Raw genomic sequence first — 7,657 nt, forward strand, 5'->3', positions numbered from 1 at the left:
TCCTAATAAACTGTCAGTAAAACACGATTATGTTATTAGGATGTCGGAACTAAAATTCTAATTAATTTTTAATGATACACTAATGTTTATAAGACAAGGTTTTATGCATAGCATAAAGGATAACAAATAATTATAAGCAATAATTAGTCGCCAGAAATATTAATACAAATTGAAAATATCTCCCGAGTAAAAATAAATGCCGCCAACGGGAATTTGTATTGATATTTTCAATTTGTATTAATATTTTCAATTTGTATTAATATTTTCAATTTGTATTAATATTTTCAATTTGTATTAATATTTTCAATTTGTATTAATATTTTCAATTTGTATTAATATTTTCAATTTGTATTAATATTTTCAATTTGTATTAATATTTCGGGCGACTAATTATTGCTAGTAATTATTTTTTTTAATTCTAATATTGTCGCATTTCTTCGTTATATTTATCAGGAAAAGCACACATGCATGAATACGTGTTCATACAAATGAAAAATAAATAAATAAATATAAAGCCCTTACAAATTGAACACAAAATTTAAGGAATCTCCAATAAGTAATAACTATAAGAAAACACTTTCCTTCCAGAGACAGTTTCGAGGCAACCAACAATGTTTAGTATTATTATTGTGGTTGTTTTAGAATTCCTAAACTTCATATTAAAATAACAGAGGAGTTACATACAGCGTTGACACATTATTTTAAAAGGTCGTGGCTACGCTTATCTCCTAGTCATATCCTGGCAATGTCAGTTAGTGCAACTCAACTAGCTCATATGAAGCGAGCCTTGAAAACAAGACTATATAATACCAGTACTTTTATGAACAGTATAACTCTTGTCCAAAAAAAGTACGTTTCTAATTTTTTTTTTATTTAAAAAATTAAAACCAAAATTTCATCCAAAATCATAAGATTTATATAAGTACATAATACTACACTTTTTTACAAAATTCCAATAAACCGATACTTCCAGTGACTGCTGTCAGTGTCAGATCCGATTATTCGAGCTCTTACTCTATTCGAAATAATCCATCGAGTGCTAAATTCAGAAAGCATTATTTATAGTAAACTAGCTGAGGTTTACCCGGCGTTGCTAGGGGTTATCCTTAGGAGACAGACATATACAATCAAGGACTTTTCTGTACAACTTTATATGATATATAATTCCGTAGTACACTATTTTGATGTATGTCATAAGGTTTAGCCAGCGTTAGCAATGTAAGCGCCAGAAAATATTTTTTTACGACTTGATTACAAAACATCGACGTTTCTATAAATATAATATGCATGTATTATATATATAAAACTTCCGGAAGAAATTATCTAAATGATGGTGAAAACCCTATCAAAATCCGTTGCGTAGTTTAGAAGAAATAATCACACAAACAGACACGCGGATAGCGACATTATTTTATACTACAGGGTTTTCCAATAAGAGGTGTTATTTTGAATAGCCCGCTATTTCGGTAGATGTTACTTTTGAAGCTGTCATTTTTTGACATTTGACAAGTAGAAACTATGCCATTAATAAAAATGGAACGATACACGCTTCAACAACGCATTGAAATTATTAAAATTCACTTGAGTGAATCAAATGCAAATCATCTTGAGTGATGAGGCCCATTTCCACCTCGGTGGCTTCGTCAACAAGCAAAATTGTCGCATCTGGGGCTCGGAAAACCCAAGAGTTATTGTTGAAAAGCGTCTCTATCCTCAAAGTGTGACTTTTTGGTGCGGTTTATGGTCCGGCGGAGCCATTGGACCTAACTTTTTCGAAAATGAGGCTGGAGCAACAGTTACGGTGAATGGATTGCGCTATCGAGAGATGATTGATGATTTTTTATGGTCGGAATTGGATGGTATTGATCTGGACAACGATTACTTTCAACAAGACGGCGCTACGTGCCACACAAGCAACGAAACCATTGATCTTTTACGATTGAATATCAAAATAACACCTCTTATTGGAAAACCCTGTATTTAAAGATTGGTGACTAGCTTCATCTCCCCAACAGAACAGTCTTACAATAATGGTCTCAATCGATACCCCCGATAATAGGCCACGTCCAATACTAACGAGCAGACTTGTTCTCTTATTGATTGACTTCTCATAATAAATACTCCATTTTAAATTTAATATCCAATTTGTTTGTTCAAAGGCGGCCAGACTACCGTTGCAAAAAAAAATGATGCACCTTGAAAGATCGGAATACATTCATGGATGCCATATGCCATATGCCATGCCACGTTCTACCATTATTAGTTATTGATCTGCTACAATAATATTAAGTTTGCAAAAGCATTACATGAACATGCAGACGATATTATTATAATATGGAAGAAACCAATTTGAATATTAATGCAGTGGAACGGAGCCAGAAGCCTCTGTCTGCTGAAGGCATTTATTTATAAGGATTTATAGCTTGCAGAAATAATTGCAAATTGGCAAGCAAAATTCGTAACTTCAGTCAAATGTTTGTCAATCTACTATCTGTATTACTTCAAACTAATCATAAATAATGATTAAACATAGAAAAGTCAATTGCATCAAAAACATTATTTCTTTCGAAAAAGATGTCTTTATTCTAAAGTTTAAAAAAATCACAGCGCGTTTTCCCAAGTCAACGCAATTATTTTCAGCTCGCAACGCCATTGGCATCGCGAGCTATGGAGCATGAAAATATCCATTTAACTGTGAATAAAATACAAAATCCTATAACATGCTAGTTTTATTCCGTATTAAAACAATAGAATAGATAAGAAAAAGCAGGTCTGAAACCGTGTAGTAATTAATAGCTACTAGTAATTTAACTAGTCTTTATTAAAAAATGGAGACAATAACTGGATAAATCAACAAACAAACAAAAAATCAGTTGAAAGACGTTGTTAGAAGACGAAACTTAATTCGGCCAACGCTGAATATTTAAGTTTACGATAAACTCAGCCGATAACGTTATACTATTAAAAAACGATTAAAATTACAGTTATTTAAACTGTTACAATAATAATGCACAGCTTAATGATTATTCACATCGAAAAGAACGCATGTAGGTGAACGAATCGAATAGCCGTGACTGGGTTCGATTGTGGTTTGGATTTGTGGCTTGGTTTGTGGCTTTGTTATCAGAACTGGCAGAGTATAAGCTGACTTTTCTTGGAACAAGATATATTCAATAACCGAGGAATTCATTGCAAGCCTTGTGGGACTCCGCGCCGTACGAAGTTAATAAAATATGGATAGGTGATTGTTTCAACATTATGTTTGAAGAACAATGATGTAGTGAAACAACAAAGGGGATCCAACGTGAAAGAATGTAAGTAATGTGGATTTCCTGTGTATACGCTGCACCTTCCTCATTTTATAATAATTTTTTTATTGTTTGTCATACATTATTTGATTATTCGTTACCATCAAAAATGAAAAAGAAATGTTAGTCCTGCGTGAAACCTAGTTCAATGAACTCAAATTTGCTTTGAATTTAAGTGTCATTTTTAAAATTGGAATCGATTGTGTGAAGAATTCAGACAAGCGATACAGCACGTATAAAATATCTTAAGAGAAAATAATTTTCATTCACTTTTCAAAATTGGAACTGATTTGTCAAGAATTCAGAATATCATGTGATTTTTCACGGGTCTGCGAAGACTAGCTAAAACTGACACATTTTTTCTTTGAATTTGTGTTGCATAGAACTCAAAGTATAAGTATGGGTCGATTAACAGAATTTGAACGATTCATCAAATTTACAAATTAAAAGTTCTCTTTAAAACATTAAAAAAAACTTTCACAGAACTTGAAAATTATCTATGAAATTTGATATATCGTTCAAATTCTGTGAAACGTCCCGTCCTAAGAACTTTATCGTTGAAAACGTTACAGAAACTTAAATAACTACCCGTATAGAATTTCCAGCTATAATAATCATTCGCAATATTTCTCGGGTTGGCAAAAGGGGAAGAAATGTGCAAGAAACCATTTTATGTGATTATCTCAACTATCAGCTTGTGAAATATTGAAACCCAACTATGGAAAAAACGTTGTGAGGGAATTATAATAGGGGATAGATAACTACCTTGTAGGAAATACAGAAACCCTGACTCCCCATGTTTAGTTATATAAAACGCGATGTTTTAATGAAATTTCGAAATCCAATTCGAAAGTGTTTAATTTTATAATAAACCAGGAAATTTTAGCACTACAAAGAAGTATACTAACAATTTGTAACCGCGATAAATTTACCAAACAACGTTGAAATTCGTTTCGAGCTGTGCATTAATTCGTTTGACCTCTTTGCTGACAAAGGACGAATCCTATTACATCCATATATACGTATACAATATAATGAAATAGCGTATAAAAAACTCCCCCTTCAATTTCATCCCCACGCATTGCCGAAAATAAAAACGGGGTTGTAAAAGTCGTCTGGAGGGTACGATATCGACTGCGTTGCACCAGCCTAGACCTAACGTAGGTCTACCCCACACCATATAATAGGTCTACATAGGTCTATCTCGGTGCAAATCGCCATCACTACGTGTCCCCTATCACCCTCTCTGATGTTGTCTAGACTTGTGCCAAAAGTTCCCCCAATACCGAATACACCCCCTGATTGGTAATGGTAACTTTCTACCAGGGTATGATGGTTTGTAGGAGACTGGGATATAGCTTAATAACCTATAAATTTATAATATTCGAGATTTTATAAAAACTAATAAGGTTTATTAATTTATTAAGAATTTCTTCAAATTATTAGTAATCGGATTACAAACCGTTCCGATTACAAACCGGATTTCAGGCCGTTCCCAACTTTTATTGAATTCGTAATATAATCGGAACACTTAACATTAAATACCTGCAAAAGGTGAGCACGGGCGTCACGAAATATGCAGTTTATTCTGTCTGGATTTTCTAGATCAATACAACTGTTTTCAGGACGTTACTTCATTTCTAACATGAGACCGTCACAAATAAGTCGATTAATTATTTTGTAAGAATGGCGAAACCGAGTATTTATGAAAATACATTTAGATGGTTAGGAAATTAGGAAATTATTAGGAAAAAAATGCTCGTCAAAGAAAATTTAAATGAAGCAGCGAAGAAACTATTTATTTTCGTGGTTGGCCCAAAGTCACCCCGTCTAAGTCTATTACCAAATGCGTTAATCAATGCAGTTTTAATGTTTCCATTCTAACTGAGTGGGTTCAGAAGCATTCCTGGGAACTGTCGCTCTACACTTAAGAGGTTACCATCTTCTCAGACGAATAAAAACGTGTTCCCATACTGACTACAATAGTACCGTCTGTAACTGTGTACGACCAGCGAACCAACTGTACTCTACTCTCTGTAGTGCCGGCAAGAAACGATAGTGCAATCCAGATCCGTGCTGACAGGCGAATACAAAATAGATAAAAATTGTATTAACTGCATAGTAGTCAATATCAATCAATTGAAGAGAACTTCGTATACCACGACAAAACTGATAGCCGATTAAAAAATCTAGATTAATAAGTAGCTAGCTTACAGGACGGAAATCAGTAATTATGATAAAAATAAGATATTTCTGTAGCTTTAGAGTTTAAAAATAAAGCAATAATTTTCAAAATTTGCATTCTTCTTGTGTCTAAAAAATTCTTAGATCAAAAACCACAACTGAGATTTGGACAATTCTACAAATTTCAAAGTTAATTTTCAAGTTCTGTGGAAGATTTTTTCAAGTTCTGTTATTATTTCAGTTCTGTCAAGCAACTAGCCTATAACGATATAATAACAGAACTTGTATAAAACTTACACAGAACCAGACAATAAACGTTGAAATTAGATGAATTGTTCAAATTATACGAAACAACCCGTCCCAATTTAATTGAATTTTGACAAATTCGTTTGATAAATTTGATAGTTGATCGTATATTTAAAAAAAAACTTTTGAAAAAGGAACTAGAGGAAAATCAATCTGTTTTTTTTTTTACCACAAAGTGCAGAAATGTAGGTGTAGAACGAGGAAACCATAGACCAACGACGTTTTTTTTTATTTTAAATAAAATATTTGAAACTTTTTAAAGCAAAATGGGATGATATAATGAAGAAAAAATTATAATTGTCTGTGTCGCTGGTGTTGAAAAACACATCGACATCCGTGAATCAAAACCTCACCCTTTTAGAATAAAAAAAAGGGTTACTGCTTCGATAGTGGCCGCCATACTGCATGGCGCCACGCGACACATTTTTTTAATATAACGAACCATCACGCCATTTAATTATTTCACATGCAGGGGATAGACCGCCACGCAAATGAAATTTAAAATTATTATTTTATGACAAAAAATATATAGTTCGTATTATCTTCTTACATGCTACCTCAACTAAAAATAAAGGAAAAAAGACAGCAACGATTTGAGAAGCGAAAGTGAAAATCGAGGGTTCGATCCCCATTCAATTCAAAAGAATACATTGCCAATAGATATACTCGTATAAATAACGATAGCCTAGGCGAGTAATTTATAAAAACGTGTAAATCAATCAACAATTATTTGCAAATTAACAATCCTTCATCATTGCAGATTTCCTTTGTTAGAATTTGCTGAATCAAAATGTTTATCGGTAGGTATTTAAAGAAAAATTTGAACACTACAATAATTTATATACTTTCTTTATATCTATATCTCACTCTTGTCCAAATATTTACGTTCGCTTTAAATATTTTTGTTAAAATCCATTAGCTCGCGGTTTGGCTCTTTCGTGAGACGAAAACAAAATTATTTCACGCGTCAGATAAATCTAAATAATAAGTCGTAGGAGGACAAGTTGCACAAAAAGAAATAAAATGGCCGAAGCGTTTTAGATGAAAACAACGGGATTCGTAAAATTGTGCAAATAGTAAGAGGAGTTCTGGGATATTTGGAATGAAGAGAGGTCGTCATCCCCAACAGAAATCGAAAGAGCCATGTCATGGGCGCGACCCTGAAGAGGGTGGAGTTCAATGGTAGATCTACGCATACCGAATATACAACGAATTTACCCCGCCCGGGCCCGTCTGGCGGTCGGCGCGGCGTCTGGCCCATAACTTCATTAATAAACATTAAATTCGTTTAAAATCATGACAGAAAGACGCGGTTATAATGTCGGTTTGTGTAATGTACATTTAAATGGAGGCCTACCTTTTATTTGAAGGATAAAATCCGGAGAAAACAGCAGAGCTTGTTAGGTTTGGGACCGGCGAATACTAGCGTACGACAGGAGAGGATATTAGCAACTGACAGTTGCTCGCAGGCGCAGCTAGCAGCGGTTGAAGAGGCGAGCCGAGTAGGTACTTGGGTAGTGTACGTACTAAATACTATGGCGGCTGTAATGTGTATGTGTACGTAGCCGAGTAGGTACTAAATACTGTTATGGTATGTGTTATGTTGTGTAGTATGAAGCCGGGTAGGTACTGAATACCAAAGCGGTGTGTGAAATGTGTATGAAGCCGGGTAGGTATTATAATCCTGCCGCTGAGAGCTCCATTTTAATCTCTCTTTCCTTTAGACTCGTCATTTACCAAAAAGAGGGAGAGGCTATGACTGCGATGATATCAGCATTAAGTAGTGTGTGTGAGTTCTCCGGTGGCTTCCTCCGCACCGCTAGAGCGTAAACATGAATTAATTTTGAGTGTCCATCGAA

The 7,657-nt window shown here is 34.2% G+C and overlaps 1 protein-coding gene across 4 annotated transcripts in view; it reads right to left on the bottom strand.

Annotated features, from left to right (window-relative positions):
- Nucleotides 1-7,313, bottom strand: part of cib (thymosin beta cib) — a 58,382-nt gene extending 51,069 nt beyond the window's left edge. For all 4 annotated transcript variants that reach the window (XM_089637208.1, XM_089637206.1, XM_089637205.1 and 1 more), the window contains exon 1: nucleotides 7,156-7,313. The gene's annotated coding sequence lies outside the window, so the exon portion shown is untranslated. The remainder of the gene's footprint in view (nucleotides 1-7,155) is intronic.
- Nucleotides 7,314-7,657: the final 344 nt, after the last annotated feature.

Source organism: Hesperophylax consimilis, chromosome 11 (genome assembly GCF_061612785.1).
Source record: "Hesperophylax consimilis isolate HC1 chromosome 11, BYU_Hcon_1.0, whole genome shotgun sequence".
In the NCBI taxonomy this organism is placed as follows: domain Eukaryota; kingdom Metazoa; phylum Arthropoda; class Insecta; order Trichoptera; family Limnephilidae; genus Hesperophylax; species Hesperophylax consimilis.